The sequence below is a fragment of the Saccoglossus kowalevskii genome, chromosome 10 (assembly GCF_978046115.1).
Source record: "Saccoglossus kowalevskii chromosome 10, keSacKowa6.1, whole genome shotgun sequence".
Classification (NCBI taxonomy): domain Eukaryota; kingdom Metazoa; phylum Hemichordata; class Enteropneusta; family Harrimaniidae; genus Saccoglossus; species Saccoglossus kowalevskii.
The window spans coordinates 30,861,733-30,888,102 of record NC_140650.1 but is presented as its reverse complement, the minus strand read 5'-3'; the positions used below and the strand labels follow the sequence as shown (position 1 = coordinate 30,888,102).

The 26,370-nt window shown below is 35.5% G+C and overlaps 1 protein-coding gene and 1 long non-coding RNA gene across 2 annotated transcripts in view; one reads left to right on the top strand and one right to left on the bottom strand.

Moving 5' to 3' along the window:
• The window catches only part of LOC100367857 (neuronal acetylcholine receptor subunit alpha-7-like), a 125,475-nt gene that overhangs the window by 67,083 nt on the left and 32,022 nt on the right, over positions 1–26,370 (top strand). The window lies entirely within an intron of this gene.
• The window catches only part of LOC144344587 (uncharacterized), a 54,986-nt gene continuing 45,639 nt past the window's right edge, over positions 17,024–26,370 (bottom strand). Inside the window, exon 3 of the long non-coding RNA XR_013419210.2 lies at positions 17,024–17,186. This is a non-coding gene — a long non-coding RNA (uncharacterized LOC144344587). The remainder of the gene's footprint in view (positions 17,187–26,370) is intronic.

Here is a 26,370-nt window from a genome sequence, read left to right as displayed (position 1 = left end):
ATCTAGTCGCATCTCAAACATAACCACCGCAACTGAAGAGCGCAATATGGCACATGCACCAGCTTTGGGAAACAAAAAAACAAAACTCTTAATCCGGTTTTCATGTGTGTGAACCAAATATGAGATACAGGCGTATGCATACGATGAATAGGTGCACGTCATGATGGTGTACATTATCACAGTCAATAAGAGAGCATCCCATAATGTATATGTACAAAAAAAACACAAATCATCAGAACTGAGAGAAACATGTTCTCACGTTTTTTATACAGTACACGGTTGGTGTACGACGTACTGGACTACATATGTTTAGAATATAGTAATGCTTGACACTTGGATGCCATGAATTGTGGGTATACGTATTCAGCTTCCACTACATCACATTCTTAAAGATTATTAAAACGTGCGCTGCAACGTCGCGCTCACATTGGTCGAATGGTACCACGTGTTGCCCAGGTATCAGACGATACCAGTACTTGGCGAAAATACACGAGCGCAAAGGGAAAATTGCGCGTAGAACTGCAATATCCAAATTTTGTTCACGTTTATAAGGATCGTCTAAAACAAACCCTTTATAATTCCCTCACATGGTTATTTTAATTTGCAAAATTATCTATAAATGTGTTTTCTCGTGCCATTTGCTTGTGGGCGTCGTTCACTCATTGTGGATTTCTTCCTGTCCAACAATACCACCGCATGTATATGGAATTTTCCGACATTTTGTGGTATTATAATTGAAAGAAACGACTCGCATTTCTCAATTTCTTCGTTATATCAGGGCTTAGACCGGGGTGTTCGCTTAAGTAATGGACTCCACTTCGTCCCAGCCAGTATTTAAGCGGAATAATCTTTGCCTTGTTATCACGAGATAATGGATAACCTGTCAAACTTTATTGTCTAAGTATCGAACATTACTAATACATTGATAAATTATTATTAAACCAATTATGAATTGTTTCAGTGTAACGTTTAGGTTCATTGATTTGCGAGGTCGCATCATATGCTAATATATCTGGTAGACGTACGTTAATGTTCACATGTCCGATGATGTCACTCCGAGTTGTAACAAAACGCTATCGATTAAAAATATCGATTATGTAATATATAGACGCCAAGTACCAAATTTTCTACCACACTTGATATTAATAATTAGACACAAATTATAACAGACCACACACTGGAAATGTTTAAGAAAGAGTATTAACACTTTCGTTTTAAACATGTACTTGTAACGAGCATATCCGTGTTTTTTTCATATTTCTTTATAACCAAATTTGCAAACCAACAATTTCCCTGAAGATCGTCATATTTCTAAGAGATGTGGCCCAGGAAGTTTGGTCTGTCTTAAATTGTACACATTGTGTAAGTCCAGTAACCATGAACATGTAAGTGTTAATAAAATTTTTGTCAATGTATCTTGGTAGTCTTTCTAACGAATTGTAGAAACGTGAAGTTTATAATTAATCGTCGCACTTACTATATTATATCAAGACAACAAAATACTGAAGGATGGGTTAATCTAATTAATGATCAATATTGTCTGTAGACTATTATTTTCCAATTCAATCAACCTAATTTCATTATAATATTTAATCGAATTTGCTGATGAGTTTATGAACTGTGTTGCATAAATAATACGTTCACATTTGTGAAAATAGTCATATATATGTATTGCCTTACTTGAGAATTTATACATGCTATATATTCTATTTAAAGGTGAAAATTAACGACTTAATGAAATTAGAGCAAATGAGAGCGTCACGTTCGGTGCATTGCTTGTATACGATCTGTTACCAGCCGTACGTGGTGTAAAGAAATGATGATGTATGTTCGTGTTTCAACCCTCCAATTATTGTATCAGTATATTATATAAAATATCAGTAACATAATATAAAATGACAGTCGTATGGACAACCTTATCTCGATTTGCTTGTTTAGTGGAACACAATCGAGTTGCCAGATGTCAGTGACAGATGTCAGTTGCCTTCGTTGCTAAAAAGGTGATTGTGGCCATAACATTGTTTTTCATATATTTGCATAGATAATGGTGAAAAACTGATTATTAAAACCCTGTATGCAACAATATATACTTGACATTTTCAGCTTAAACACTCACTTGGTATACACGTGCAATATTCCCTGTTACCGATAGTTCGTAATGGAACATAGTAATAATAGTGGCACTTTATTGTTATTTAAAGTTATTTTTTCATTATGCGTATCATTGAATCTATTAAAGTGTTCACAATTTCCACGGCCTTACAAAGACTGACGTTAATATCGATACATTTCATCGTGAGATTCTATGTAACAATCTGTTTATCTGTGTTATTTATTCAAATTTCGTCAGTTATTAGTCAGACCACATCTTTTCTCAGTTTCCAAGCAAGGCCTTTATGGTTCTGCTATGTTCATTTATTATCTATAACTATACCAACAATATTTTGTCTTATTTTTCAATGAGCGTTTGAACAGCAAATTCTAATGTATAATTATATTATATCATGTGATCAGATGTAAACTTCTTTTTACTAGAGACAGGGTGCAAACATTATCTTGATCTATCAGACGAGTTTGAAATTCATAATGCACACAAATGCAAACAGAATACAATTGACTGATCCGCTTATTCCGTTACTGTCAAGTACACACATTACTTGGTCAAGTGGGATACTCTATATATAGACCAGACGTAGTCGGCAATTGTGCGTGTTCATGCGATTCGCGATCAGGGATCATTTAAACCAATATTATAGTTCATCAGCTGTTGGATTCAGTCATTCATATGACGATGCGTTGTATGGTCCAAGTTAAATACTTGTCCGTGTGCGTACATAATTTGGAAGGCGGACTGACAACAACTCTGTGGCTTTCTTCTTGCATATAATGTGATAATTTTGAAGTGACAATGTATGCGATTTGTCTATGGTCCAATCCAACAGCGACTTATCTAACGACATTTATTTCACGGTAATACTAGTTCAAATTGTATGTTATAAATATAACTTTTTTGGTTTCAAGTAAAATAGTATACTATCACTATTCATGTCGAAACAACGTTTTATAAAAGACGAAAATGACGTCGATGGAAACACATGTTCTAAGGCTGATATTAGAGATGTTTTTTTCATTATTCAGTTTTTCGCGTGAACGAACTAAAAGGTTGATCCGCATGAGCAGCCGAGTAAAGACAAAACTCACGACTAGTGCTTTTGGTTTTACAAGTACCAATGAACCACTTTGTGGTAATCGTCCAATATGAGCTATACACAATATACAAATACAATTTAGGCCCTTTAGATTTAGTTACTCTTCGCTGATCTTCACAAACTGATTGATAGAACAATGCTAGAACATGTTTTTTTGATCACATAAGATTTATGAACATGCTTCAAACCAGTAAAAATTGTGACGATAAATTGGCGAACTAATATGTCAACGTATAGCAGGGAAGTGTGCAGATCAGTGTGCAATGCGGTTTTATCAACTACGGTTAGGGAATTCGCATCGACCTAACCCCTCAAGCCTTCAGGTGCAAATGCCACACACCCAGTAACCATTCGTCTTTTGGTATCAAACACGATGATGAATAGTTGGAAAATTATATTTTGCTACATCTATACAATTCATTTACATTGTAATTCCTACTTGTGGTTTATGTGTGATAAAAATCACGTGATTCTGGCTTAAGTAATTAGTGCCCGGGCTGTCACGAATTAGGGAGTTTCGACCTATCAAATAGTCTCTGCGAATAAGAATAGCTTAATTAGTAGTCAATTTGTTGCATTTTTGATTTAGTCGGTAACAACATATAACCATGGTCATTTGAAACACCAATTAGCCAATTGAGGACAGTCGTGGCGCGGGTATTGTTTTATATTCATTTGTTGTATAGCCCCATGACTACACAATTTAGCTACTGCGATGGCGAATGCGCTCACTGCAATAGATGAATCACCACACAGTTAGTTGTAAACAAGGCATATGGATTATTATGTTCGATGGAAATCAACACATATTGTAATCCCCCATTTCACGGCTGATTTCAAGACCGATGAAAGACGCATCGAAGAATTGCAATGCAATCAATTGGAATATTTTTGTTACAATTGTGTTTGTCGGTCTTTGCAAATTCGTTTGAATAACACGCAGACATTTGACTCTGCTATCGAACAGCTTGCTCCCCGCCATTAACTCGGCATGTTGATGCATATCAATGTTTAGTCGAATATGATATTGCAAGCAGCGTTTTGCACAGAGATTCAATGCAGCATGCAATATTCTATCACCGGAGCGCATCATCGAATGGAGATATACGTTTCTATAAACATATTCTAGTATACGTTACTATATGTGACATAAAAACGCTGTTTTTTAAATAACAAAATTAGAGAAAATAAAAATATGAGGTTATGCTTAACAGATTAGTGATTGTTATTGGGCCACGCCTGCAAACATAACCACCAGGATGACAATTTACAGTAGCTGTTACGTAGTCTAACGTTAAACTAGCGACATGTAGATTTGAATTTACAAATTTACTATTACAATTCTGAATTTTTGAATGCACTCAGCGAAATGTATACACACCAAAAGATGCAATTTACTCCTGAGCACAAATGATGGATGTATTTTACGATTACAAGTAATAGTCACCGAATCTCTTTGATCCAAATTGATATAGACCAATAACGTTTGGACAAAACGCGATCGCCAGAAATGACGGATTATGAAGACAACCAGGAAAAATACAGCTGCTCACACAGGTTTATTGATATTCATTATTTCAGTTAAATAAGAACAAATTGGCCTGCTTTAGGTCCGGGGATTTGTTTTGTGAAAAAATGTTTGAAGACTGATTAAAAAAAAACATTGTTAAAGATGTGGGTTTTTTTTTCAAAAGGAAAACATTGTTGGTTCTCATCATGGAAACGAAGCCATTTAGGTCGCATCATATAATCTTAAACAAGCCATAAATGGACATTACAAATAGTAATAATATTTCTAAATGCAATGGCCATTATTCAACTCCGGTAATGTAGAAATGGATTACGTGAAACATCTGCACGATTTGTCAAGACTATTGTCCACAAAGGAATTGTGGGTAGACAAGAACCTAATGTTATGTCCTTGAAATAGTATGCGTAGTCAAGGTTTTCACCTTAAGTGATAATATAGAAAATGTTCTTCGGTGTGCGATAGAAGAGGGACTTACTGGCTAAATACACAGATAATGAAACATACCACGCTTGCGGCGCCAGTGAGAGATCAAAATTGAATTTGTCGGGCCGATAACAAATCGATTGCTCTTTTACTGTTTAAGAGCCACTTTACTTCTAGTACAAGACTAGCTATAAATCTGCCGTTGTAAATTTCACCATGTTACGGGGCTTGTGTAGCTCAACAAGAGTTTCCCACTTCCTGTCTGTGAATTAGTACACGGACCACGTTGTTGCGTTAGGGTTCCGTTAGTTGCCCATATAGCTAATGATTCAAATCCTAATTGAATTGTAAGAATGTTTACTTTGCGGTCGCCAATTGGATTAATTTTACGCGTTTGATTGACCCTAGTACGGGTTGGATAAAGTGATAAAATAAGGACAACCGGGTTTATATCTTTACGTTTTGTACACGGGTCCGCCGAATTAACCCTCTCATACCTTCCAGGTTTATTTTATGCCGAATTTGCACAATCGTTAGTTAATCGACGTCATTAGAGAACCCCGCTTTGATGATTCATGACGTCATCATTTACAGGGGTGCATCTTAGATGAATCTATATTTTGTACTGTTCGCATGGGTAATACTAATGTTTGTCTTTGATATGAACTACACGGATTATGCCTAACCCCCATTTTATTGAAATTAATTATGTTTTGTCTTCCCATAAATCATCTTTAGATGATTAATGTTGAAATAAACAAACCGAGGATTGATCTGAGTATCTTCATTGATCCCCAGGGAAAAATTAAATGCAAAATAAGTCAATGTAATTAGGCGAAAATGGTCATAATAAATAACGTGACAGGGGAGATGTTTCTATATGGCGATATCGCTATATTTATTACTTCAGTGTTGAATTATAAGTAGTGGACATGGCGCCTTCATTAGTCAAATCATTTCGATTGATAGGGTGTCCGGGATTCTGAATTGCCTCCCCGTAAACATGTTTTTGTTCGTTTTTCTGTTTTCATTCTTTTAGCTAAACGTTGATGCTTCTACTGGCATGTTATAAGTTAGGCCACCAACTTGCAATAACATGTATGTTTTACAGGGGGGGGATTATTGAATTAATCTTTCTTTGAACACTGTCCGTGATTGGCAAATGCCATTGATCTAACCTGTAACAGAAGCTTCTGTTGGTTAATCTAATCGACTCCTACTGGAAAACGATGTCCGTGGTTTAATAATCAAATAATTTCTTTTTCAAAATAACAGAGCATCGTATTAGTTAATATCATTACTATATAGAGAGTGTCGGTTGTTAAGATTCCTGATATATATAATGATGGTATGATCCTCCTTGGAATTTTATACTACAATTCTACCTTGATTCGTCTTTGAGAGTGCTTTTGCCGGGTACGTAATTTTCATACTACTCGACAGCGATCAGAGGAGAAAAGATTCATAATATGTCAAGCTGCGGATGTATGCTACGCGTACATTAATAAACTGTCAGTGGGCGATATCAACGCCACCTGGCGCCGCTATCAGATCATGCCCCAAGCTACCCTGCGATTCCTGCAACATATTAGAAAACAGATACAATCGGGAAAAGGGATGATCATTCTTTTCTTTACTCTTTATTGTTAATTTAGTGCACGAATTTGAACATTCATGACTGCACGTGCAATCGTGATCACTCGTTTCATGACGGACGCAAGCAATAACACCCTCCACCCACGCACACATAGTGTCAATTTCAGATATGAAATCAACCCCAACTTAATTAAATATAAATGACTCGAACTTTTCATACAATAACAGTTGGGTCTAGTGATTGACGGTATCCATGGCAATGCATTATTAACCCGTGTAACGATTAACACTGGCAATTTGCTGAACAATCAACGTCAATATTTCATTAACCGCGTTGTGTGTTTATAAATCCTTAAATCCTCACTGATTGCCTCTGTTGGTCTTTGTTTTCATCTTCAGAAAATTCTGAATATTTATTTCATATGTTTTACCGGTGAAGGTATATTTAAACATGTGTTGTAAAAACACCGTATGATTTCAAAAAAGGGAGCGTTCCGAATATTGCAGCTATTTCTGAATGAGTTTCTATAATTATTGTGACCGTTATAGTATTATGCACTATTGTAAGAATTAATATATAATTGTGGAATAGGTTGCTGTAATGTAATAACTAGTTTATGATATAGTGTGTATAGTTTCTATTAATCATTTTATTATTTGGTTCTTTAAGACTTTTTTGTGATGTTTATCTTAGCAGTGCATTTATCGCATTGGCGTGGTTTATTTATCCATCGACGTGGCGTATTTATTTCACTTGCGTAGCGCATCTATCGCACTCACTGGCGCATTAATCGCATTCACATGGCGTATTATTGCGTTTGCATGGGTATTTATCGCATCGCCATCACACATTTACCGCAGTCACATCGCGCTCTAATACGCGTCAGTCATTTATCACATCGGCGTGGCCTGTTTATCACATCGGGTGACGCATTTATTTCCTCGACGTGGCATGTTCATCGCGTGGCGCATTCATAGCATTTGCGGCTTCCATTTATCGCATCGACGTGGCGGATTTATCGTATCGGCGTGGTACATTTATCGCTCTTGCGTCGCCCATTTGTCGCGCTCACATCGCCCGTTGCATATTTTCATCGCACACCTGCCACATTGGGTAATAAATAGACTCGGTCATAGTAATTTGATTTCGCATTAGATCATTTCATTAAAGAACTGATCTCAGAGACATGGGTGGTCATATAAATTGGTTACTGGCGTTCGTGTTTTTCCAGAGTCAGTTTCTATATCGCCACTGTACTAGAGCGTGCGATTAGAATGCGATCAACAGGCGAAACTGCGATAAATGTACTATCGAGCCACGTTTGTCGTATCGTGGTGGGTGAGTGTAGGACATATAAGAGCCATGGAATGTGCAACAATTTATTCATATACAATTTATTTTGACAACATACTGTCATAGTCCTTCGCAGAATTAAGTCTTCTCTGTTATGCGGTTATTAAAACAGATCATTTAACACAAGCAATGACAAATGATGACGATTATTCTCTGCGATGTATCTTAGTTGGCGCCGTCTGAAATCAACAACAACTGTCCAAATCCAAATTGTCGTAGCAAATGGTATTCATGTACCAGCTACCCATATGAATACCATTAATACAATCGCAATATATATCCTTTCAGATGTAATAATTCCAAAAATCTCGCAGGCACGTCTCGAGCCATTGCAAGCAATTCACTTTTGGCGCCATATCATGTCCATGTATCGAATGGACAACAATACAAACTCCCACAAGCAAGCTGTTAACAAATTCATATATGTCCATTTCACTGCACGTGCGCAGTGACCGCGAAAAAATATGCATCAAGTGAAGCAAAAGTTAAACCTTAGTTTATTTAATTTAGTAGGAAGATGTCTTTAATTCTCCAGAAAATAAGTTACTTGTATATTACGTAAAGCAAAGTAACGTGTAGATACTTTATGTAGTTTGCTTGCGAAATTGATAATGTTGCTAAAGTTGTGTTGAGACTGAAACGATACAAATCTCAGGGTATATTCATTTATTTTTTCAATGGAAAAATCTTATTTGTTAGTGGGATAAACGATTTAGCATTGAAGTCCGTTCCTATCGGATACGAGCATTGCCTATGAATACAGATGCTCTGGAAACGATTTTAAGTAAATCTTTTTTTTAATTGAGTACTAAGTGGGCATTACAATAAAAACTGTGCAGCTCGCCATATCCTTATCTCGCCCCTGTGTTGAATTAAGACAAACTTCGCGGATTATGTTATTGAAATGGTTTATACCAATTCACAGCTATATTTTAAGCAAAAATCAATGCTACTGAAACGTCCAACAGGTCTGTGAGCATCAGCTTGTCCATCATTTATTCAATTATTGATCGTATAATCTTAAATGCAGTAATTTGTCGGCTAGTGGAGAAGTATAAATGTTTAATCTATATGCTGACTTGCGACATATCTATCGTCGCAACATAAATCCACTGGCCAGACGGAGATCATACGAATCCTATGAGAGACCCCTTGTCAGCCGAATTCTTTTAGTTTGCATGCTTGTCGTGTTGTTTTCTAATATAAGCACCCCGTGCAAGTACGTATATGAAGATGTTTCTCTATCATGCCATCATTGGAAGAACTGACAGTAATCCACAGTGATTTGCCACATCGTATCTATAAGGGATATGGATGCAAGTTATGACAATTGTGAACTGCCAATAAAAGTAACAATTTACGAATTAAAGATGTGTCACCAATTATAGTTAAGCTTGTCGTGCTCCTTCAGCCTGACAGTTAGTCGTAGAGTGCACGCAATGGTGCTGGGCTGTTAGAATACACAAGAATGAGCAAACATAAGCCTCCGAGTTACAACTCTATCGGGACGTATTATGGTCGTCAACAATCAAAAGAGCGGATTTTAATAGTTGACAGATCATAATGTATGTAAAACCTGATGTGAATTACCGTTCGATGGGTCAGCCAAGGTTCTGTCATCTTCTATGGAATATGGAAAACCCAATTTAATTACAGTGCGAATGACAAAACAAAAATCATTATTAAGCGCGCGAGTTACATTCCAAACTCTTTATCCGAAGTACAGTCTCCAAAAAATTAGAATTTGGGTTCCAAAATATCCAAAGATATGATTTCGTAAAATTGTACAGCACAGCACAATTAATTATAATAATTATAAACAATAATTGCGATGTTTTCATTCAAGATACTGAGCCAGATAAAACAGTCACGAATAATATCGTCTTAAATTTTACTATTTTATATGACGTCACAGGTTAACCACTCGTGACTTGTAAGGTATTCAACTCAGTATATTAGGTGCATTCGTACCAGCAAAGCGCTGTGACATCAAATTCATCTGAAACTATTGCATCTGTCATTTAATATTATGGGTTTGAATCTCATTGTATTCACTTTTCAATAATAAGCACATTGTTTATAAATAATTCTAATATATTCATGTAATATTCCCGGTTAGAATTGGCAGTAGCTAGCGTGTGGTCCCATCGTTTTGGTTGTTTCTATAACATCATATATTTTCGCATTTCGTATGCAATTGACAATGACGTCAGTACATTTGTACAGGTAAAACACATTTTCTGAATCGCATTTTCAATCAACAATCTGTTTAATATCGAGAGGTTCATTTAAATTGAAGCTTTCGTATCATAAAACACATCGATGAAACTTACTGTCATAAATAAATTGGAACATTCGTATATTTGTTGAAAAATGTACGTGGGATTGCATAATTAAAAGATAGAATGTAATTCACATCACGGGACTCTTATCATTCCATCGGGTCTATTCAATACAATAATCACGCACTTTATTCCCAAATCTCATGCTTCAATTCCAACATTCTTTTCAGTACAAATGGTAGGCCTAATTCCGTATTTTTTGCGATGCAGTCCCAAAACATCGATTCTCGCGTCTCCGTGACACGCTTTCAATTCAAACGTCGCATTTTGATTGGTCATTCGATACCATGGACAGACAGACAGACAGACAGACAATTCAAGAGCATGCGACCACAATTGTGCGTGACACTCGTCAGCATTGAATGTTTCCCAACATTTGTATGCATAATAGTTGAAACAACATACTCGTCATTATGATCATTATCATTCAGGTTGGGAAATCCTAGTCATATTAATCTGGAGAGTTATCTTTGCGTGTTTGTTCGCATGTTGTTTTCTTGTTGTTTCGCGTAACTGAAATACAAGCGTCCGCGACATGCTTACTGCGCTGTCAATTTCTATTTTCTGAAGCTACCATTACACGTATATTCAATGTTTCGATAGTCCGTGGTATTATTAATATTAAGTGAAATAAAGGACGACGCACTGCCCATTATCACTTGTTAGCAAGGCTCGGACACGGATGTTCGCTTAACATGTGGGGGGGGGGGGGTTTGTCATGCAGTGAATGTTCGAATTTCATTTAAACAAACAATGTATTTAACACACGCCGTATACGTCGCCATGGATCCCACGACGACCTCTCGCACATCGTAGCACATATTCGCGCCCTTGCCCTGTTATTACGCAATTATGAGCATTGTGTCGTTCTTTATTACATAAGTAATGTGACCTTTCCTGTGTCTGATAGGTTACAGTATGTTCCAATCACCTGCACTCAACCGCATATAAACTCGATGTATCACGGGAATGTCATTGCCTCGAAACTAAATCGAACATACTTTAAAATAGATTCACAGAGTCTTCCCAGAGTTTCCCACGATTTTCAATATGATCTGCCAATTCTGTATTATTACTTGTACAGGTTGAATATACATTGATCGATAAAGTGGGTCATATAAAGCCTTGTCAGAGTCGGAATGTTACATGCTATATTATGTCACATTCACCAGTCTGACAAAATACGCATTCGATTAATTTTTAATAAATCTCTCTTGATAAACATGCAGTGCTCTTCTCAGTAGTTACAAATTGTTGTTGGATCCGCCATCGTTGCAATTCCAGCCGCTGTGCATTGCGTTTGAGCTGGGTAATCAGTGAAATATGTGGCCATATAATTGACATGCGTGTCACAGCAGAGGTGCGTGTTTCCAACAGAACAAGGGCGTGTAAACCACACATTGTTTATGTTGTTGTATGTAACGTTACGTGTTGTCACCATTAGCGAAAACTCTTTTGTCTTGCTCTGTTTGGGCGCGAACACGTGTTGAACAAATGTGAATGCACGTTTGTGCTAGGCCTTTAATTAATCAGTGGACTATATAAAACAGAAGTGATACATAACATTTCTGGTTGGCAGTGTATAAAATAGTCACCATCTGTTCCATAAAACCCTCTTATTTTCAAATAATCGCATCGCCAAAAGAGGTCACTCCATTTAAAAAATAACACGACAATAATTTCCAGTCTATTTTGTAAGGTTTGCCTATAGTATTGAGTATTGAGTACTTCCGTATGCCAGTGGTTGGCGACACACCCGGCCATATAATACAACTTTTGATGAAAAGGGGGTGGCGAATCAAATATGTTATTTTCTACTGTTTACTAATCCAATATACCTGAAATAATTGAATCGTTTGTTTGTTTGGTTTGACCATATGTTTTAGAAAAATGCTGCCGCGTCTTGGTCAATAACGTATCTTATAGTGATGGTATACGCCATGTTGCCGGCTCAGCCGTGAACTTTTGTCGCACCTATAATTATGTAATATATCTCTGATCATTGCCAAATTAATTTATATTACTAGTAATATTGACATATCGGACATATTCAATGCATATTTACTGTGTTATGGCTAATTAGTAATTGCCACATGTAAGATGGAGTATGCCGCAACGTGTTTATAATGACACAATGAAACCATAGTAACCTTCGGGTTTCGGGTCATTTGAATTTTTCAGTAACTCTATTACATGACATCGTTGTTATAATGTTATATTTAAGACATGCACTTAAACATCATAATACGTGTTTCGAAAATGCCTTTGTTGATGGAAATGTTTTGGTATTTTTAAATACACAATAGACTAAACAAATACACAAATCATAGACATACAGACTTTGTACACATGTGAACATCATCTTTACAGTTGAATGATTATACAGTATTTGATCACAACATTCATTTCTATATACTTGCATGTGAAACATAGGTCACATGACCTACGACTATGCAATGCTTCATTGGTACTATTTTCGCTCGGTATTACGTGGATTAAAACAAATGAAAAAAAAAACATATAAAAACACCATGCCGCTTCAGCTAAACATGGCTTATTCGAACCCCGTGATTTCCGAACCACGTGTTTTAAATGCTGGTCAATAATTTACAACGGACGAATAAGCAGTATTTTTATATATTATTTTGAGCACCATTCGTCAATAAACATCCTCGTCAAGAAATGTTTTGAATATAAATAAATAGTGAACATTTTATTGAAATATATTTTTGACGAAGAGAGTGTTCGCGATAGTTAGGGATTTGCTATGCCAGTGTTGACGTGTATGCACCCGTCGACCCCTGGTACTGAAATACGTACAGACTGCATTAATGTTCATTTAGTACATTTCGTTACGCCAAAATTTGAACATATTAATATATCAGTCTGACGAAACTCTGTGTACCTGAAAGTAGACGGTTTTTTTTTTCACTCAACACAACGTAACACAACAAGCACCCTCATTCTGATAATACATCCTCTTTTGCATTGATCTCAATACAATCTGCTTGGTCGAGTGTAGTAACAATACCGTAATTGTATACTACATATTAAAATGAATGTGATATGGTAGTCAATATTATTGACATCAACTATTTAATGCATATTAAATTACAGTATACTTCTGATAAATTTATTAAAAACAGTATGTATATATATATCATATTAACTCTTAACTGAGGGCGTGTGTATTCATGTTCTTTGAACAAATGAAAACTTGAAGAAAGGAAATCATTTTTGACTTTAGAATATCATTAACATGTGTTTACTACATGTCATGAGTAATTTTTGTTTGAGTGGTAATAGTCATGTTGTTTGTTTACTACTGTATTTAACTGACGGTACTAAATTTGTCCATCATCAGTTGTCTGAGTGTCGTCTGAATGTTGATGGCCGGGTAACAATAATGTGCGGTTGGGAAGTTTTCTTTTCCCCCATACCGAATGGATGGAATGATTGTATATATAATGTAATCTACATTTATAATACGGTAATACATTAATCACTTTCCCTTTCTATAATCACTAAACACTATGTTATTAAAATATTGAAATAAATCTTCAAACATTAATGCTTACATGTGAATAACAAATCATTTTTCATAAATAACTGTTATTATTAAATCAGTAAAACTGTCTCTTTTAAAATAAATCTTGTTCAAACATTGCTCTTAAAACTGTCACAACACACCAGTCGAGTTCATTGTATATGGTATCGTATTGTTCCGTTGACATACAGTCTTAGTGGTCGGTCTATTATTCCGTGTGCACGGCATATCAGTATTTTGAGTCTATATTAGATTACCGCCAAATAATCATTGATGCAGTGATTTTATTAGCATTTTTTTTTATTCAATAATAATTAGGAGCAGCTAAACATTCTTCCTCATGAATGTTTACGGGACATGAATAATAATTTCGATATTTAATTAGTTGTTGAATAATTAATTATTTAAACACACTATCATGACTGCTGTTGAAAATGCTAAAACACAATTATAGTCACCTAAAGAATGTTTTGGAAATGACTTTTTTATATTTTAAAATTGAACGTGACAACAAATCTAAACCAAATACGTTCAACTTTACATGTTTTACACCCATGAACTAACTCACCGAATTATATGTTTCTATTATGCATAACTAATCAGAGTGGGATACAGTATAGTAATCCAAGTCATTTTCTTGTACAAGGTTCACTATTTAAGGCAGCAACAATTGTGAGCGTACTTTTATTAGATAACCCAATTCGACGTCTATGATAACATTGTAAATGACTGTATCATGTCGTACTTTCATTTACTTATCTCGCATTGTTAAAAACGTCGCCGCATCTACCCCACTTATTGAAACACACACGCCATCATCGACGTCTTACAGGGTGTTAACTAGAGGTATTTAAAGTAATCTTCGAGGCAAGATTCAGTCATTCCAGTATTCAGGAAGGTATATTTGATTGACACCTGTGGGGGAAGTAATAAAACTTAAATATGCCGAAATCGCCATCAGTGACGTGTTTTAATAAATATTCTAATAAAATAACTTGAAACAGGAGCTGTGTGTAATTAGAGTGGTATAAAGAAACAGGCCAACATTAGAAAGACGTCGACTTAAATTACCTGTTTTCATTTTGAATTCTTCAAAGAAATGTTTTGCACCTCCGTGATGAGGTGATTGAATGTGATACTAATTCTTAATTTCCTTGTTAAGCGACCGGTTTCTCAGTCACTACAATGCTTAACGCGATTCTATCGGTTCCGATAGTTATCGTTCATTCCAAGTAATTAATCTCAATAAAGAGGAAAGAAATGAGGCTAAGTGGGTCCGCTTTCACTATGGCGGAACTTGTCAATTTCAGTCCTGACTAAAATGTAAATGACGCAATAGCGAAATATTATTGCAAAAAAATAAGACGTATTCTGAGTATGATTACTTGCTGCATTCTCTTTTCAGAACTATTGTTTTACTACTACTACTATTAGCTATTGAGTGTAGTCGCCTCCCGAATGAGTTCATTTTATGGTCAATTGCTTACCTTAAAAGTCATGGTATTATAAGCACACGTACATTAGTCATCTGACAGGCGTACCATTGTGTATCTCTTAGAAATAATTATGATGCATGTCGACAATATGTTCGTAGTACGTTATCTTAGCAACGTTTCTGTGGAATTGTCTGCTTTAATAATTATGACCATGTATTTTCATCAACGCAAAAACAAGTTGGTTTGTTCACTTTGTAATTAAGCATAACAGATTAATTTGGATAAACGGATACAAGATTTTCAATAAAATGATGTTTTTATTAGCAACCCACTGAATTTCACAATGAGCAACCGACGGAGTATTTGTGTATGCAACATTCACGTGCACAATACTGTTAGTTGGAGTTTGTTTCTCGCGGCGTTTCAGATTTCAACAATGTCACATATACTGCAGCAAAGTGGTATGTAATGTTAATTTCCTCTCAATAGTATGCTCTATACCATCAAGTGTCTGATATTGGAGTAGCGAAATAGTAAAGGTAATCCTCGCAAGCAGGAGATGCTTCTCTACAATTACTATCATCCGTGAGCGACTTTAAGTTACTAACCTAACGTGCATTCTAAAATGTCACGTTATTCTATTCTTGGAAAAAAAGCAAATATGCCAACAACAAGCTTATGGACAGCCATCGATTCCCGTGACTTCAATCACAACGACCTCCAGCTATACGCAGTCAGAGCTCATCGCTAGAATGGATTGAATCGGCAACAATGAATTGTTTGAGTAAACAGTGCCGTGAGCATACACAAAATGTACAATGGAGCCAATTATTTCTCAAATCAAGTAAATATGTCCCAACGATATTCACATATAGCAAGACAATACACGGGACTACATGTCTAGTGTGCCGATGTACGTTATTTAGAGCGATTTCCCGGAAAAAATACTACACTAATCTGCAGTCAATTTGCAGCAATGGCGGAAATGGTACGCGGCTAATTGGTGAACATCAGTTTTTTTTTTTATTTTCACGGAAGACGTGGCCCTGAAATTGACATGGAATATTTGTAAAATACATTAATTTACCCGAAGTAGCTAGAAAAGCTACATTTTATCGAAATACACTGCATTTGCATTTGTATTTTGCAGTATATTTAATCTAGGTAGAATCAATTATGGGTGAATGCAGTGTTATCATTGACTGGTGGGTTGTGAATTCATCACTGTGCTGTCATGTGGAGTTGTAGTTTTGAGCTTACATATGATTTTGAGATATAATCATTCATCACATATTATATATCCGGCATTTGAGGGCGCAGTTATTTCCGTGACTGCATGACGTGGACATGTATGTATATATATATATATATATATATATATATATATATATATATGACAACTGAAACATTCCCAACCCTCAAGTATGCTGTACACGTAACCACTCGTCCAGGAATGTTATAACAATACCATTGTAATAGTAGATACGTTGCTTGAATGTGCTTAGATGTAATACGCCAAAGACGAGGTTATTATCTCCATGGTTACCTCGAGTAACAGATTTCCTCAACAGAACAAACTGACACGCATATTGAATGTTGGTCATATTAGTTAACCTTAGAAAGCACACCAATATTTAGTTTTCTATTCATGACCCGAATAATTACTAAACAAGTACAGCTGGTTGAATTAACTGTTCGTGGCTAATGGCATACCTTTCGTCCTATAAGTAGTGCTTCATCATTAACATCTGTGGTGGAAATAATACAGAAGCAAACATTTAATATACGGATGAAATTAGGACAAAAATACAAATAAAACGAATGATCAAAAAAGCAAAAATACTTAGTACTAGTAACGGCAAATGGACTGGGAATAACTGACGGTACTGCTGTATATGTATTTGTATATGTATATGTAAATATAAAATGGGGACAATGTATATGAACACATAAATACGAAAGTAGAACTCAACCACCTTTAGTTGTGTATTAATTACTGGTTTTCAACTTTATTCACTCTAAAACCCACTCGGGACTGTCTGTACTACTATATGTTAACACTAATTATGCTACAAATGTTTATGTCATCCACACTTGAGTGACACTATAATATTCAATGTTGATGTATTTAATTAATTTAAGGGACATGAGTAGAATTCCTCGTTGCCGACTCTGCCGATGTTGTTGTTGGCATCATTAAAGCTGCTCATTTGCTTCAATATCCTATCTAGTACGTCACTCATTACTTAGAAACAATTATTACTAAATTATTATCAGGTCATAAAACAAATAAACAAATTCATACGAACTAGAACTATTGATTATAATAATAGTGCAATATGATTACGGAATGATGTTTTCTAATTGCACTAATGAGATGTTAATGTATGCGTCAATATGAATTACGTAGTATGGAACCCGGTTGCAATGAATAGAACTATCTGGAGATTGAAATGAATGATCAATCAAATTCGGGACAAATGCTAGTTCATTGCTTTGTAATAGAGACAATGCATTTGCGCAGCCTTATTGATCCCTGTCGCCTTAACAACAGTAGGTCAAAGAGGGGTCCAGCAAGCTGACACCAAATGTCATTTCCACTGCCAATAATTATACAGTTGCATCAAATTCATATGTTCCATTATATGCACGAGAAGCACTGTTGGCTAATACCTTTGATTATTATCATGATGCCTAATGAGCAACACATATATGTTGTATATTTTAGATATAGGTATATATTTATTGTTGTAACATCTCTATTAATTTGACTGTGTGCAACAATGGTTGAATGACCTGTCGCTAAAGCGAGGCACCCACACCTGCCGCCTACCATATATGCGCACACAATGGGAGATGGATAAACATCGCAATGTGTACATCAACTATTGTCACCGCTATACCAAGTTCACATTGTTAATTTATTTTCCGAGTATTGTTTACTGAATTCAATAGCAGTGATTTTCTGACGATGTTGCAAAAAGCCGTTAGAAGTTCAAATCACAGTATTGCGTATCCAATCAGTGACCTGGAGAATCTCTCGCTTTTGAATGCATAGTTCGATGTGATGAACTGATTAATGGAGTTCGGTGAAGAAATACGTCAGCGGTATTTTATCGAGGCACATAAGAATACATGTACATTGGTATATATTTGTGTATACTTATTGTCATATCAATCATCGACGTGTTTAAACAGTTTGCATGTAGACGAATCACCTCATTTGACTTCATGTAACATTATTTAATGCGGCCAATCGAAAAGCTTCTACTATGAACAAATCAGCCATCTTTATAACATGATCGTTCCATGTTTCGGCGAGGTATTTCTCGAGCGAGCGTTTTCTTTGAATGTGGCGTGAATGTATATCCTTTCTGGACATCTGCTGTAACATGTGGCCATGGTCACTGCACGCTGGATAAATTAGCGTAAACCGGACAATGTGGTTATGTAATGTCGATGTTTATTAAAAAAAATGGAATGTCAATATTTAGGTGATCGATAGGTTACACACAAGAAAAAATGCAAATAACGAAAAATAACTTTGTGCCTGTTTCTATGAAAATGTCACTATTATCATTTGAACCTGAATCTAAATCTGGCAGCCAATTTGAAATCAAAGATTACAATGTAAATTTGTCTTTGAACAACATTTTATAATTGCAGCTTGTGAAACATGACTTGTTACGCCCATGTAGACTCTTCGATGTCTTGAATCGCTTGAATGATGTTCATCTTGCACTCTTCCTCCACACTTCGTCATCATAAATAAGACCGCGGTTTCTTTCAATATAACATTTACCATTATTTCAGAGTATATTAGCTCATCACAATAATTGAACCTCCCCAAGGCATTCATACTTGACACCAGATGCACCTCCAGAATATGTCACCGATTTCTGAGGGATACAAAGGCCTGAATCAAACAGTTTAGTGACAATGGATTTCAAAGGGACTGCATGCTCCTGATTTTCATACAGTCAACACATTTTTTGTCTGATGTATTCTGTTTTTAAATCACTCAACCAGTCGAGCATGTCATCGAAGATAAGTCAGCGTGAAATTGGGTGAGTTTTATGCGAAGGCCCTGATCACCTTCATAGATATGAAATTGGATATTATAGATAAAAAACGCATGTCAGCCTCCTCTTTGATTGTGCCACAACAATTTTACGATTGTGTCAGTACGTGGCTTTGTTTGACGCTCTGTCAACTGCAATTTGCTCTTCCTCGTACAGCACGGCTTTGCGTGCTTGTCATAGCTATCTACAACATTTCATGCGTTGATCTCGCATAACTCACATGTATAGGGTCAAGAAATATGATGACCCGATTTCGCAGACGAAACCATCAAGAGTTCCGAGAAATGTTAAATTATATTCAGTTCATATTGCCCGTAGGATAATTCTTTGAGTCTGTCTGGTAGTTGTATGCTTCGAATTGCCGATGGCGACACTTTGTTTTATTGTTGGTAATTTTAAACGTGGTATAACACTAGTGAGAAACAGCCACGCATTGCCTGAGACAAATGATGAATACCGCTGTTTGACTGAATTATGTGCTAGGAAAAATATATGTTTTAGATATGGGTCCCATGCAACGTTTACAACTATAAAATATATTGTTTACAGGTAATTCGATTGCATGTTTCACTACGCCGACCGACGTTCAATTGTACACACATATGCCCAAGTTATGATTTATCGATTTATTATGAAGTTTAATATAAGTGAGATAATTAGATATATAATGCATACATCGTACTCTTTCAATATTTTGTGGACGTGTGTGAAAACAGATTCAAATTATGCTAATCAGCTAATTGACATGCGGGGAAATGTATAAACGTGTAAATTAACTAATTGTTAGCTCCGCTGTCGACTTTGTCGAGCGGAGTTTATCATATGAGTGATTGTCCGTCGTCGTCCGTCGTCCGTGGTCCGTCGTCCGTCGTCCGTGTCAATGTTTTACTTTTTCGACTTCTTCTTGAAAACTACAAGCCTGAATGCTTTGATACTTGGTGTATATGTACCTTGGGTAGACCTCTCTCAGATTTGTTCATTTCATGATCATATCTTCAATTCTCTAATTTTGGTGAATATTTTTGTAATTTTTGGTAAAAAGTGATATTTTTGACTTCTTGTTAAAAAACGCAAGTCCAATTGCTTTGATATTACATATATAGGTACTACATGTGGATCTCTCTCAGATTTGTTCATTTTGTAATGATGTCTTTAGTTCTCTAATTTTGGTGAATATTTTTGTCATTTTTGGTAAAAAGTGATATTTTCGACTTCTTGTGAAAAACCGCAAGTCCAATTGCTTTGATATTACATATATAGGTACTACATGTGGATCTCTCTCAGATTAGTTTATTTTGTAATGATATCTTTAGTTCTCTAATTTTAATGAATAGTTTTGTCATTTTTAGTAAAAAGTGATATTTTCAACTTCTTGTTAAAAACCGCAAGTCCAATAGCTTTGATATTACATATATAAGTACTACATGTGGACCTCTCTCAGATTTGTTCATTTTGTAATGATATCTTTAATTCTCTAAGTTTGGTGAATATTTTTGTCATTTTTGGTAAAAAAGTGATATTTTCGACTTCTTGTTAAAAACCACAAGTCCAATTGCTTTGATATTACATATATAGGTACTACATGTGGACCACTCTCAAATTTGTTCATTTTGTAATGATATCATCAATTCTCTAATTGTGGTGAATATTTTTGTCATTTTTGGTAAAAAGTGATATTTTCGACTTCTTGTTAAAAACCGCAAGTTCAATTGCTTTGCTATTACATATATAGGTACTACATGTGGACCTCTCTCAAATTTATTCATTTTGTAATGATATCTTTAATTCTCTAATTTTGGTGAATATTTTTGTCATTTTTGGTAAAAAGTGATATTTTCTTCTTGTTAAAAACCACAATCATTTATGGTGAAAAATGATATTTTTTGAATTCTTGTTGAAAACAGCAAGTCCCATTGCATTGATACTATGCATATTGTTCATTTTCTAATGATATCTTCTGTTCTTTAATTGAAATGTGCATTGCTAACAGCGGAGCTATCTCAGCCGAGAGGCTGCTTGTTAGGTATTATTAATTCATTGAATACAGAATTACCATATTTTGCACAACTTTAAAAGTGTGTCACTATAGCAGAATAGTTTCACAATACGTTACACTTCATTGCCCTTGGGCATTTTGTGGTTTGATATAATCGACATATTTGTATTCAGACGGATGTTTTTTTGTGTGTGTGTACGTATTACTGCCTGCTAAGGCTCTGTAGTAAAATAAATGAGCGCAAATTTGTTCACCGTGTCATATTTAATATTTTTCTATATATTAACGATTACGTATTGAAACGACAACCCCGAGATGTCAGTTCAATTATTGGAAAAGAAAATGGAATTGTCTGTAGAGAAATCGCGTTATCAAGTCCAATCTGCTGTCATGAACAATACAGAAACTGGGGATACCCGACACCTGTCGAATAGTCACATAGATTGTATAATATAACAACTAGAATATAATGGGGTAACATATTTGTATAAAAGTCAATTTCTATTTCGCTTATTTATGGTTTTCTACTTTTATGCAATATGTTAGGTGGTATTTTCATTGTTGAATTCATTGCATGGGACTGCGACAACCTTTCAATTTCGAATTTCAATCAAAATCACAATTATGAGAGGTTACAGGAATTAATGTCCACATATTTTTCAACGCTGTGATTCACTCTAGTTAACTTTAGTTTGTCACGTACCACATTTGGGCGTATTTAATCTGGCATGGGTTTTTCAGCAATTGTTTGATTGAACGTGAGTGAGCGTGGGCTGTTCAGCAAATTTTTGATTGTTCAAACGTGACTGAGAACGTATTTGCTGGTATGTGAATTTCACCACGCAATAAACTGTTAATTGTATGTAGGTTTACTTGACAACTATACAGGACGATATAATATAGCAGCCTGGCACTATAATAATCCCGGTATATCTGTATATATTCACCCTGAATAAGCAGAAATGATGAATATGATTAACTTGAATTTCGTCATGATTACACCACTCATTATGTGATCGTATTTGTTCAAAATCGGTCGCTATTGTTCACAACCGACATTTTCCGTCGTAAAAACCGCTATGCAAATGTTGTTACAGAATATATAAATTCTTAGCCTATTTGGGAGATGTTCATATTATATTACGTTGAGTAGCGAACCTTGGGTAACATTAATTCCACGTCAAATTAACTGCCAGTGTTTTTCTGTTCACTTTTAAATATTCCCAGTAATAGTACTAGCATTGCTGATAAACACTTTCGTCACACTTGTGTTTGATACTTTATATGTGAGTTTTTTTTTTTTTTGCTGTATTACATGATCGCCGCTGTTCACAAGACACATTATCTAAATAAATCCCAATATGTTATAGTGTATGCGTGACAATTAAATGTCATAGTGCTTCTAACGATGGTCATGGTTAGTGGGTGAGTATTAACATTGTAGAGTTATTGGAACATTGCATTTAATGACGCAATACACTTCGTATTAGATGTGCAACACTGAAGAGCACGAACATCACTTTCATAACGAGTGACATCATTATAACACAGGCAGTATGCATGGATTAACTAAGTCGACTTATTTGTAACTCGTGGAACCGCAATATGAAACGTTTCCTGTTTGATGTAAGGGTTCGCAGTAATCACTTGCAATTACATATTGTGTATTGATCATCAAAACTTGTCCAATGGTGAAATTACACATGCAACATAGTTGGCCGCATAAAACCGTCAATAAATGTTGTTTAATGTTGCCCGACAAATGCCGATCGGTTCGGAGATTACAGATTACGAGGAAATCAGTAGTCGCCCAATATCAAACGTATTGCAATGGCAAGATTTGTCAAACAGATTGCGTTCACGCTTTTAGTGTGTTTCAAATCTATTACTCGAAATTACACGCATCGCTCAACTTAATTCACTGAGTACGGTAGTTCTAGTAGCTCTAGCATGGCGCAATACGATGCCACAGAGTCAGCTTATTAATGCGTATAATTCGAACAATCCGTATATTGCTCATTACGAAACATTGTAGTATCATCTGCTTTTTCTTGAATAACGTTTTTTTTAAATACGCAATAAATGAAAAAAATATTATTTGTTTTATTATTGTTAAATTCCGATTTGTTGCTGGTAAAACAAATTTATTAAGTTTAGTAATAAGTTAATTATACGCTTCCCTTACCAAACTTAGCACGGATGGCCACAATCACAGGTTACGGTAACAGTAGAAGGACCAGAATACCTTACGGTTATTCATAGATTGGCAAGATGTCCGTCATCCAATGTTGAAGTCAAGGTTAGGTATCCGGTACACGATGAAAAAAATCATTGTTTGTACGGCAAATTGACAACACGTTTTTATTTCATTGTCGATCCATCTAAAATAGAACACACATCTAATTTTTATAGAAATGTCAAAGTGATTTGTTTGCATACCTATATCGAGTTACCCATCATGTTCAAAACCGTGATACAAAACATGACACCTTCAGAAAATGAAGTAATGTCCAAGCTTTTCTTAATACTGATTAACATATTCCCTGTTTGCTTTCCCCATCTACTTCACTCCCTAATTACATTTCTTTTAATATGTGTGATTTCAAGAAAAAAAGTCTTTATTACTGTTGAATGTCTAATAAATGAGATTCATATTAGTTTTTGGACTAGCGATAATAATCCCCTCTGTACGTGCTTAATCATATGCATGTTTTACGAAAACAATCTCAGCAGTCATTTTGCTGGGCAAATCATTATCATAGGCGATAATATTCAATATTAACAGACTATCATTAAGTAGATTATAATTTTCAAAGGAATAAATAACAATCAGTGTGAGGTTCTAAAATATGAGTGGTTGTGAAGGTTCATTGGGGTCAGTCGACTTAATGAGACACCATGCAGTTTTCTTTCATCTAAATGCAGTGCTCTTGGAAACAAGCATAATTTTAATCACAGCATATACTGGGGCCACTATGACACTGCTTCTTCTAAAATGAATGTGTGCTGCACTTTATCTGTGCCTGTGAGCTAAAGTGTTAAGACTGCTTCTATCAAACATTATGGGCATGACATACACTGAACCTTAAGAAAATACCATACTCCTGAAATGATCCGTAGTTTTTGAGCCATTCAAATGTTCAAGCATGTCTAGAATAATTGTAAGTGAAAATTGCCATCCATCCGTTGTTTTGATTTTAATAGTTGCAGAATTGATTGCAAATAACATCATAACAAAGTGTGTGTGTGTGTATTAAGACCACGTTTGATAAGGGACGCGTCGCCAGTGCTATTTTATGAGTTCACGTCCATCCGTTCGCCCGTAGTTTAGAATCACATTCGTGAAGTGTGGTTTTATTACAAGAGTATCAAAAAAGACAGCATGAATAAAGTACGAGTGTTTTAAAATCGCTCATGGTAAAAGACATCATGATTTCTATTTCAGAATTTCGAATGTAGAGTTGTAAGTGGGAGGTTAGCAGAGGTTAATGGGGACTCTGTAGATAATTAGGGATAGTTAAACAAAGTAGGTGCTCTACATTTCACAAAATACGTGATAAATACCGAGAAGGAAGACTTTCGCAAACATGAATACTGCGCAGGGGATCTAACGATATTACAGGTGGGAAAAGGTGTGTAATATACTAACATGTTTTTGATATATGCGTCTACTAAGTGAGATATCACTTAGAGATATCAGATATTACAGCAATCTCCGACAAGGAAAAATATCGATCGATAAAAATAGCTATAGCGTAATTCAATATATCTATAACACGTATGTTATTTATTACAAATTTACCACAACGATTTTTAATTACATACATATTATTTTCCAATTGTTTAATACACCTTGCATTAAACGTAAAATTTCTTAAAAGATTCTGAGAAACGTGGTAGACTCTTTTTACCTAGTCATTTAGATTGATGCCATCACTCTTCGCACCAAGTTTCTTCATTCGTATTCAAGTTGCATAATGTGTCGTTCGTAGTGTCTATAATATTAATAATTTCACTATAAAAAGTGTATACAATTCAATGATACTTATCTGTCATAGTTTGATGTACTATCAAATAAATCTGACATCGCTTGCTTGTTTATTACTCATTAAGAGAAGCGACCGTTACTAAATGCTACAAGAAACTTGAGTATATCATAACAGTGAGAAACCCAGACCTCATTTCGAAAGGTCCGACAGCAACACATACGTGGTATGTAACACGACGAGGTGGCTACGCAATTGTCACGATAAATTGACTAATTAGCAATAGGCAAGTCACCGAGCAACTACTTCTCGTTTCAGTAATGGTTCTTCCTCAAAATTAGCTGGAACAAAGACCGCTAAATTGATCACATGATCAACATGATTACCGTGACAACGAAACCATGGAACTCTAGGGTCACGTGATTGCACCCCAGTGGGTGGGGCATTCGCAATCAAGAATAATGTTTTGAAATACGCTTAAAGAGAAAAAAATATCGTTTTAAACACATTATAGTCGGATACACATACGACGTCCAAATGATGGATTCATTGTCATCGCAACAATATCTATTGCTGATGTACAAATCAGTTATAGTGGCTAAAAACGGGTCATTTGGATCATTTGGCGACTCGTCGATGTAAGCCTGAGCCATTATGTTACGTTTATGTCCATGCATTACGTAAATAACGGCGTTCACGGCTCGTCAACGTAAGCATGAGCCATTATTTTAGGTTTACGTCTATTACGTAAATAACGACCAGGTGGCATATGGATAAAATTATTTATTAGCCGAAAGAAGAAAAATTGAAATGTATATATATATAACTGTTTTTGTAACCAGCAATCTGTTACGACGATAACATTTTA